This window comes from Thamnophis sirtalis, unplaced genomic scaffold (assembly GCF_051295495.1).
Source record: "Thamnophis sirtalis isolate CommonGarterSnake01/CBP01778 unplaced genomic scaffold, rThaSir2_p1.2 scaffold_14, whole genome shotgun sequence".
NCBI lineage: Eukaryota > Metazoa > Chordata > Lepidosauria > Squamata > Natricidae > Thamnophis > Thamnophis sirtalis.
The window spans coordinates 32,538,251-32,547,824 of record NW_028261394.1 but is presented as its reverse complement, the minus strand read 5'-3'; positions in this window follow the sequence as shown (position 1 = coordinate 32,547,824).

Here is a 9,574-nt window from a genome sequence, read left to right as displayed (position 1 = left end):
TGTACCTGCAAGCATGAGCTTCTTACTTGTGCAACCCAGTACATTGAAAACATGAAGAAGGCATAGTGTCAGAAGAGCTAAAGATTGGTAGCATGGTTTCCCGGTATTTGAGAGGTTAGGGAAACATTTTATAGTTGAACTCAATGAGTGAAACTCTAGACATGGATTCTTGGTTGACCCAGCCTAGCATTGTCAATCTTGGGCTACCAACTCTAGGCTGCAAAAATCATGTCATCCAACAAACAGGAGAGATGCAGAAGCAGCGGCGGGTTTCACATTTTGTTACCACCAGTTTGCCGTGCAAGCCCCTGCTCACTTTGCATGCCCTTATGCGTAGGCACCTGGCCTTCCGCGCATGCACTTTGCTTGCACACACATCTTCTGTGCATGCACTTGGCCTCAAAAATGTACCTAAATGGGATGGCATAGAGCCGAGGTGAGTGAAGTGGACCCACCCGGGATTTCCGCTACTGATTCGGGTCCAAACTGGCTGAATACCACCTCTGTGCAGAAGACCTGGGGGTCAATGAGATTTTTCAATGCAGATCTGGTAGCTTTACCTAATACTTCCTAGCAGTGTCCCTTTAGGCAGGAACATTTTCTACCCTGCCTGAATTTAAGGCAGCTTTCAAAAGTCTTTCAGGAAGGGGTGTTTTTTCTCTTCAACTTCCCGCTCTGCAGCAGCCCTGCTGGATTTTTTTTTAAAAAAAAAATCAGTTAAAATTGGCTATATTCCATTACCTAACTAGGCCACCTTACTGAAGGAGCTCTTGTATGTTTCTGCCACAGAGACATTCAGGTTTTTCCAAGCAAGTTTGTCTTAGAGGACACATTCGACAGTCTAATGTCAGTATTGGAGTAGAACCGAAAACCCATTGGGACATTTGCCAGGAAGCAAACACAGTGATCAATGGAATGAAATAGAATAGAATAACAGAGTTGGAAGGGACCTTGGAGGCCTTCTAGTCCAACCCTCTGCTTAGGCAGGAAACCCTATACCATTTCAGACAAATGGCTGTCCAAACTCTTTTTAAAAATTTGGATAATCATTTGCCATGGGAGCATGTCGGACTGGTATGACTGTCCATTTTTGCTAAGTCCATCTTTTTTATCTCTGTGTCTTCCTTTTGGGGAGGCCCTTATTCTGCCTGTACATTCCTAGAAGGATCATGTGATTGTCATTATCAAGCAACTCGGTACCAGGCGAGTAGCTGGTTTGGGATTAACTCCCTTTTTGTATTGTAGCTCGATGATTAAATTAGCTTGCAGGTTTTGCTTAATTGCCAGTCTTATCAGTTAGAGACAGAAGGGCAGACGACTACAATATTTTAGTCATAAACCCATCCTCTACCAGAGCTGTGAATATTTTATTTGGTTGTTGCTTGCTAATGAGCATGTGTCTCTGTTGTTCTCCAAACGTGCACAAAAGCTATGCTCATGTATATGTTAGGGGTTCTCAATTTGCAGTTTAGTCCCAAGACTACATCCCTTTGTTGCTGTACAGAATAAGCAACAACTCATTTAATGATAGCAATGGGGACTTCAGGGATGGTCATCACTAAGTGATGTGGTTGTGCTTTGACTGTATCGATGAGTGATAGAAATTTTGATCCGGATGGCTGTTGTAAGTCAGCAGTACAGAAACATTTCAGGACAAAAACAAGCAGTAGCAAACCAACAAGAAGCTTGACTCAATAAACGTTTTATTTTAAGATGCAAGGTGTTTTCATGTGCATGGTGTCACTTTATGGACTAAAATATGCAGACCAATTGTATTTCTCTTTCCTCGGTACCATAACCTCTTAACAGTTGCTAAGTGAATTGTTGTAAGCCAAGGATTTCCTGTACTTTCTTTGTTTTAATTGTATGAGCTACCCAGAATGATTGGGAGTCAGGCATCATACAAACAGTGCAGAGAAGAGCAACCAAGATGATTAGGGGACTGGAGGCTAAAACATACAAGAAATTGTTACAGGAACTGGGCCAGAGGTGGTATTCAGCAGATTCTGACCAGTTCTGGAGAATCGTAGCAGAAATTTTGAATAGTTTGGAGAACCAGTAAATACCACTTCTGACTGACCGGCTGTGCCCCGATCTATTCTCTGCTTCCCGAGTCCCAGCTTATAAGAAGAGAATGGAGATTTTGCAGTATCTTTCCCCTGCCACGCACACCAAGCCATGCCCATAGAACCGGTAGTAAAAAATGTCAATCCCACCACTGACTAAAATGCATACAGTTCAAAATAGGAGGATGCATCTGTTTCCTGCATTGATTACATTACAGAACTCAAGATCCTTATACAATTCCTCACACAAAATATTGCAGAGACCTGTCAGGTTCAAAACCAACAACACATTTGTACCAGGTGAGTTTTTTAATTGTTTTGCACCAATAGACAAAATCTTGCCAGATTGAAGACTGCTATCTGCATCTACAATACACTCTGGGAACCATTAGGGAGGGGCTGTTGTCATCCACTTTCTCTCACACATATTTGAGCTAAGTGGCCTCTTATTCCACTGAAATGCACCCCTCCCTCCTGGAGCTCCACCTCCTCACTGCATTCTATTACAGCACGTTTACTATTCTGGCCTGGAACTTGATGATTCCACCCTTTGCTTCCGAAATGGGAAACTCTGCTATCCTATTCTATTATCATAATTTTATAGGTCACCCACAATAGTGAGAAAGGAATAGAAAGCATATACATTTTGTATATACCACTGAGTGGTGGCTCAGTGGCTAAGACGCTGAGCCTGTTGATCGGCAGTTTGGCGGTCCGAATCCCTAGTGCCCCATAACTGAATGAGCTCCCATTACTTGTCCCAGCTTCTGTCAACCTAGCAGTTCGAAAGCACGTAAAAATGCAAGTAGAAAAATAGGAACCACCTTTGGTGGAAGGTAACAGTGTTCCGTGTGCCTTTGGCATTTAGTCATGCCGGCCACATGACCACAGAGACGTCTTCGGACAGCGCTGGCTCTTCGACTTTGAAACAAAGATGAGCACCACCCCTTAGAGTCCGGAGCAAGTAGCACATATGTGCAAGGGGAACCTTCACCTTTACCTTACATTTTGCAGACATATTCAAGAAAAGGCAATGTATCTTTTCCAAAAGACAGCAAGGGAGATTATTCCTGCTAAATTTGGCATAGATGCAATTTTTAAAAGAGTCGCTACGGCCTGGGGAAATTGCACCCAGGTGGCCTATGAATCTGCTTGTTTTGCTATGTAGGTAGGTATTCTGAATGGGTCACATGAAATTCCCCCCTCTCTTTCTTTAGGAAGATTACTTTAATAGCTTTGGCCAAGCATAATAGCCAGCAATATATTACCATGGAAACAAAATAGTTGGTTGATTGCTTAAAATGGGCAGGAAGGACAAAGTTTATTCATTCCCTCTGAGCCACCAAATGTGATAATCCAATTTCTTAGCATGAATACTGAATTAGCCCATTATCAAGGTCACAGGATATATTCTACTGTAAGTGAACCTCAATGGCCAAGTTTAATTCTGCACACAACTGCCAAGGAGAAACTAATTGTTGGAAGAAAAATCCATCTGGTTCAGTTCCAAGCTGGGAGAAAGACACTGGAAACATGGAAGTGTGATGGGAAAGACGGTTTTATGATGAACAGAACCACCAAGCACATGGTTCTGGTCAGTGATGGGATTCAAATAATTTAACAACCAGTTGTCTTCCCTAATGACCAGCTGGGAAGGCGGGGCTTGGTGGTCATGTGACTGGGTGGGCAGGGCCAACTCAACCTCAGTCATGTCAATGTGCGCTTTGCCTTAACTGTTACAATGGAATAAGGATTAACCAGAGAGGCAGTTTCTGGGCAATAAAGATTAGGCTAGAAACAACACCAGAATGTTTCCTTCCTGCCTTCCTTACAGGATTAGCCCTGTAAAGTGGAAAAAAACAAAAGGAGATTTCTTCCAACAACTGATTCTCTGAACTAATTAGAAAGTTAACCGGTTCTTCCGAATAGGTACGAACTGGCTGAATCCCACCACTAGGTCTGGTGCAGCTGCCAAAATGGAGCTGAGAATGGGTGGCTTTTGTACCTTCTTTTGGGCTTTGTATTTGAGCTTCCTGTTTCTGTGCAAGAACATGTCCTTTAATATTCTATTGGCTGTTGTCAGATGCCTATAGGAGTTATGTAGGGCTGGCTATACAGGCAAAAGGGGGAATGCAAATCCTAGGTGCTTGTCTGAGCTAATCAGGTCAGCCTCTGGCTTACTGTTTACCAGGTGAAGTTTGACTGCTCTGGGCTTGTGTTCTGAAAGTTAGGCAATTTCTATTGTGTCTTAACGGCTTAATGCAGTGATGGGCAACCTTTTTGGCGTGGTGTGTCAAAAATCGGCAAAAAATCGAGCATAACTCGCGTTGTGTGTCACTTCGACAAAAACATAAGACTCTCTGTGCCGGCCTGACTGGAGAGAGGCGCGCACTGTTCCCGCGCTCCTCTTCTGCGGGTCCTCCCTCGCCGCGCTGATGACGTGTGTGCGCACGACACGCACGCCTTACCAGCAGCCCCTGCGCTCAGAAAGGGGGGGCGGCGATACAGTAAGTGAGTGTGAGCGGGGGAGATCACACGTCCCACCCCCCCTTCCTCCAGCACAGATTCTTTCATCCTCGGCGGCCGTGCAGGAGCCGAGGATGAATCGCATGAAATCCTGTGCGTGTCACCCCAAATGGCTACGCGTGTCAGCACTGACACGCGTGTCATAGGTTCGCCATCACTGGCTTAATGGCTGTTTTAGATTTTGCCTGAGAGGGCTGCTTCTAATGCTACCATGCTGCCTTCAGTTCAGACTTTGCTGCAGGGAGTTTCAAAATATCCTGTCTGGAATGGATTTCTTCCTGCAGTATCTGCTTTGCCTATGAATAGAATTGTCTAGATACTTGTCTTCCTTTTTCAACAAGCTCTTTATCTCTTAAGTGCTGACATCTGCTGTGGGCTATTAAGGAAAGAGGGGGCCACTTTCTGCCTTTAAAAACACGTTTCTCCACTTCTCCCTTTGGGAAAATATAACACTCTGCCTTTTTTAAAATATTCCCCAAAATATTTCATTCTTCTAGGAGGGGTAGGCGCTGACTTTCTACAGTAGTCAGCTAAGCCAAGAAAATAAATGAATTTGATTTGTAATTTATTAAAATTAAACATAGTGAATGACATTACCGTTAGTCACATATTTCATTAGTTTCTCCTCCGGTGGCTTTATCAATTATACATGGCTAATTTCGGGAGGACTTCAAGAGTTATTCCTCAAATTTTGGGAGGCTGCACAGGTTGTTGTGGCTCCAGTTTTATATTCTGAACCATAAAACAACTGCCAGGGTTGGATGTTCTGTTATGTCTATGGAGATCCAGGAACAAGGAAACAAATATTTGGATTCAGTTCAATTCTTATTTCTACTGTTGGAAGAAATGTTCTTCTGGGTTCAGTTCCAAGTGGGGGAAAAGAAACTGGATTCATGGAAGTTGCTTGGAAAGAAGGTTTATTGATGATGGACAGGACCACATGGTTTGAGGTCCAGGAGCGGGGGGAATGGAAGAGATGCTGAGAGTGCCCTGGTTTTATGCCCTCTCTGGCCCTTTGAATTTGGGCTTGTATTCTGATTGGTTGTCAGACTCCCGGGGGGGGGGGCATGCAGAGGCAACTCTGTAGACTGCCCTGAGTCCCAGAGCCTTACTGGATGATGCAATTTCCCCAGGTGCCATGTGGTGAGATGGGTAGATGGGTAGAGGGCTAATCCTATAATCTCCTGAGGGCCATGACTTAATTCCATCACCCTGGAGTTGTCTTTAAAACATATTTCTCCTTTTCTTATCCAGGGAAAGATAATATTCTGCCTTTTTAATATTTCCTAGAATATTTCATTTTTCTAGGAGAAGGGTGGGTGCTAATTTCCTACACTACCTAAGAACCAAGTTTGGGACCCTCCAAACTCTGCTTATTTAGACTTGGAGGAATGTCCTCATGCTCACCTACTTAGCTGTTGGCCAGATCTGATCTTCTATTAGGAGATCAGCCAAGGTAGCTATTGTAAGTAAGTCTTTGGCTTATTACAAATGCCTTGTTATCGCTCTCCCTTCTTATTGCTCTTTGATAACAGATCTTCAAGGTGTTCAACTTTGATTGGAACTTTTCCAGATATTTAAATAATTTGAAATTGTAATCACATAAACATGTTGTTTTCCATTTTTGTCCCGGTTGTAAAAATACCCCACCACTAATTTCTATGGGGCGATGAAAGCAACTTGTAAAAGCAAGTGTGGTAGGAAATGAAATACAACATAACAGAATGGCAAGGGACCTCAGAGTTCTTCTAGTCCAACCCTCTGCTCAAGCAAGAGACTCTATACCATTTCAGGCAAATGGCTGTCCAACTTTTTTTTTAAATCTCCAGTGATGGAGCACCCACAACTTATGGAGGCAAGAAGCCGTTCCACTGTCAGGAAATTTGTCCTTAGTTCTAGGTTCCTATCTTTAATCTTTTTAAAATTTTGTCTTATACTTGATCTGGTTTACATTTGCTTAAGGAGCAGGGTGCAAATATCATGGCATCCAGTCAAAAGGCCAGTTGTGCCATAGCATTTCAGGCATTGCTGTATTTAAAAATCAAGGCAGCGTCTTGTACTTTTCCAGATTTCAGAACTAACAGTACAACTTTTTCCAGGTTTTCAGAACTGGAAAGAAGAAAAGTTTGGAGGTTCACATTTGAAATGTAAATCCTTAACAGAGGTTGACTAAAACACAACCTGTTTGCCTTCTTTTTAAGGAAGCATTTTCAAATGCTGCCATCTTGAGGATAAACTGCAAAACTGTTGAATGAGGATCAGCAGGATGTAAATAGAACAGTTGCAGAGAGCGTGAAGGGCTAGTGAGCCTCCTATCTCATTATTCAACGCTATATAAGATTTCATATAGCATTGAAACAACTTACTTTATGTGAGGCCAGAACCTGAAGATAACATTTAACACAACACAGTACTTAAACAAAATGGTTCAGCTGAGATCTGCATACACAGGACTGATTGGGGTAGATTGTAAGGGTGACACCGAAATATAAATTTATGTCATTTTATTCTATTTTATATATTTATGTATTAAATTATATTGTATCATCCTATAACTATTGTATTTTACCCTACTTTTATTTTAAATTGTTTGCAAAACATTTTATTGGCGATATGTGTTTGAACCTTGTGCTTTGATATGGCCTATGGGCTAATCAATAAAGCTATCATATTCTTCCTGAATAGTTACCAGACATGTGGGAAACAGAGGATATGTCCTGTTTTTTGTCCCTCATCTCCTCCACTCAATTTGCAAACTCTAAAAGTCAAATAATATCTGGCTTTTTGAGGATTTTTTAATCACTATTTTCACAACAGTAGTCATTGAAACTTTCATGTATTGTGACTTTGTAAATTGTCTGATTTATTCTTTCCCTTATCACTTGAGAGACTCAGCAGCCTAGATTTACATTATTTATTTCCTGATTCTAGCAGTCAATTTCAATCCAGTCCCTTCAGATTATGATCAATATTTTCCATAGATCACACGATTCATATATTTTTCTAGGATGAAATTGCAAATGCATTGTTGATTCTCTATTCTGACCCCCCTTCTCTGTCCAGGAACGAAAGCCAAAAACAAACGTAAATAAGAATACTTTTACTCAGTCCAGGCTCTCGTTGGCTGCAAGCCCAAAATAAACAAAGAGATAAGCACTCTGGCAGCAAGTCCTACAAACCTAGGCAGCAAATGCAAAACAAACTCTGGCAGCAATCCAACTTGCCAAGTTGATTTCTCTAAATCGTGAACGTTGACTTCTGCAAAAAGTCGTGGCACCACCAGTCTCTTTTATAATCAGGAGAGGATCTTAATGAGCATCAGCTGCAGTTGTTCTTGACGCCGAGTAGCCCTTCGACGGCATGTATCCCGGAACAACTCACAGGTATTTTCTGGATCACTCATTCTTGTCTCCTCCCCACTGATCCAGGGCTCAGGCGCCACCTGGTGGCCAACCAGTCTCTCCGTGCCCTGCTCGGAGTCAGAACTCTGTCCAGGGTCCTCCACCTCCTCCAGGGCTGACTCATAAGATCCCTCGCTGTCGGAGTCTGGTGGCAGCTGCAAAGGCTCCTGCTGGGCCACAACAATTCTCTGTTATCACTAGCATATATAAGGTCCCATATGTGGGCAAAAGAAATGGAGCATCTGGCTAATGGGGCAAGAGAGATGTGCTAGCCTATAACAGCCAGTTGTGAAAAGAAGACTTGATAGCATCTTTTCAGGCTAACAGAAGTTCATGAAAGTTTCTGCTGTTTATTAATCCGGAAAGATCCCACCAAGCTTTTTGTGAACTTTGGAATTGGGTAAGTTAATGCAAGGAAGTTCAGGTCTGAAGAAAGATTTGAAAATGGGCTACTTGTACCCAAATAAGTCATTTCCACCTCTGTATTATTTGAAAAGGCAAGTCACTTCTTCAAATAGAGGGCTTGCTTGCTTTTGAAAGTCTTTCCATATATAAGAATCTGCTTGGTATAGAGAAAAGTTGCTGGCTTTTAAGGGAGGCAGAATATTTATTTATTTATTTTATTTATTAAATTTATATACTTACAAATATTCCAAAATAGGAAATGTACAAAAAGGGAGAAATTTTATTTCCCCCGCCCCGCTTTTTCTACTTTTTACTTAATTATTGTTACATTTGCCTTATCGTTGGCATCTTATGTTGGTTCTTGAGTTCAAAATTCTGCAGCTGGTTTATAATGTTCAGAATATCTTTTATACCTTTTGAGCATGTTGCAAATGTGGTGTTGGTGACCTTCAGGATTCAAACTTGTTTATTTGCTTTTCAAGTTGTTATTTTTGCACAGATGTTTTGGCCATGCTCTTCACCCCATTTCTGCTTGGTGTCAGTTGACAGCCATCCTGTTTATATTCTGACACCAAACCTATTTTTGTTCTAACCCTTCTAACTTTTTTTAGTCCAAAAAGCCAGTGGCTGGACTTTAAATGGCATTGTGAAGTTTCCACTCTACAATAAGTTAATGGGACAGGGGACAGTACAGGCAGAATTAAACTAAATTAAATGGCTTACAAGTCTCTCTCTCTCTCTTTCTCTCTTTCTCTCCCTCCCACCCTCCCTCCCCTCTCGCTCTTTCTCTCTCCCTCTCACAGGAACTTCAGGAAGGAACTTCAAAAGGTAAAGGTAAAGATTCCCCTTGCACATGTGTACTAGTCATTCCCAACTCTAGGGGGCGGTGCTCATCTCGGTTTCAAAGCCGAAGACCCAGTACTGTCTGAAGACGTCTCCGTGGTCATGTGGCCAACATGACTAAACGCTGAAGGCACATGGAACACTGCTACCTTCCCACCAAAGTGGTCCCTATTTTTCTACTTGCAGCTTTCGAACTGCTAGGTTGGCAGAAGCTGGGACAAGTAACGGGAGTTCACTTAGTTAAACAGCACTAGCGATTCGAATCGCTGAACTGCTAACCTTTTTGATCGACAAACTCAGCGTCTTAGCCACTGAGCCACTGCGTCCCTTGGA